Source organism: Eimeria mitis, genomic scaffold, assembly GCF_000499745.2.
Source record: "Eimeria mitis Houghton genomic scaffold, Emh_scaff5176, whole genome shotgun sequence".
Taxonomy (NCBI): domain Eukaryota; phylum Apicomplexa; class Conoidasida; order Eucoccidiorida; family Eimeriidae; genus Eimeria; species Eimeria mitis.
This window is the reverse complement of record NW_013573469.1, coordinates 2,006-2,355: the sequence shown is the minus strand read 5'-3', so window position 1 is coordinate 2,355 and position 350 is coordinate 2,006.

Here is a 350-nt window from a genome sequence, read left to right as displayed (position 1 = left end):
CCCCCCCCAAAAAAAAAAAAAAAAAAAAAAAAAAAAAAAAAAAAAAAAAAAAAGAGAGAGAGAGCAATCCTTACGAGGAGTGTAGAAGTATGTAGATGGCTATTTTTAGCTGCTGCTGCAGCAGCAGTAAGCAGTTTATGTTGCTGCTGCTGATCGTTAGTGAGAGCATCTGGCCGTGGTATATACATTCTATTTAGGTTTCCTCCATGCTTTCTAGGGTACTCAAAGGGCCCCTCTTTCTCTGCTGATGGGGGCCCCCTATTCACCACCAATGGCAGTCTATCGTAACGCTTAGCTGAATCTTCTACCGTCAAAAAACGATCAAACTGAATATATTCAAACACACGCAG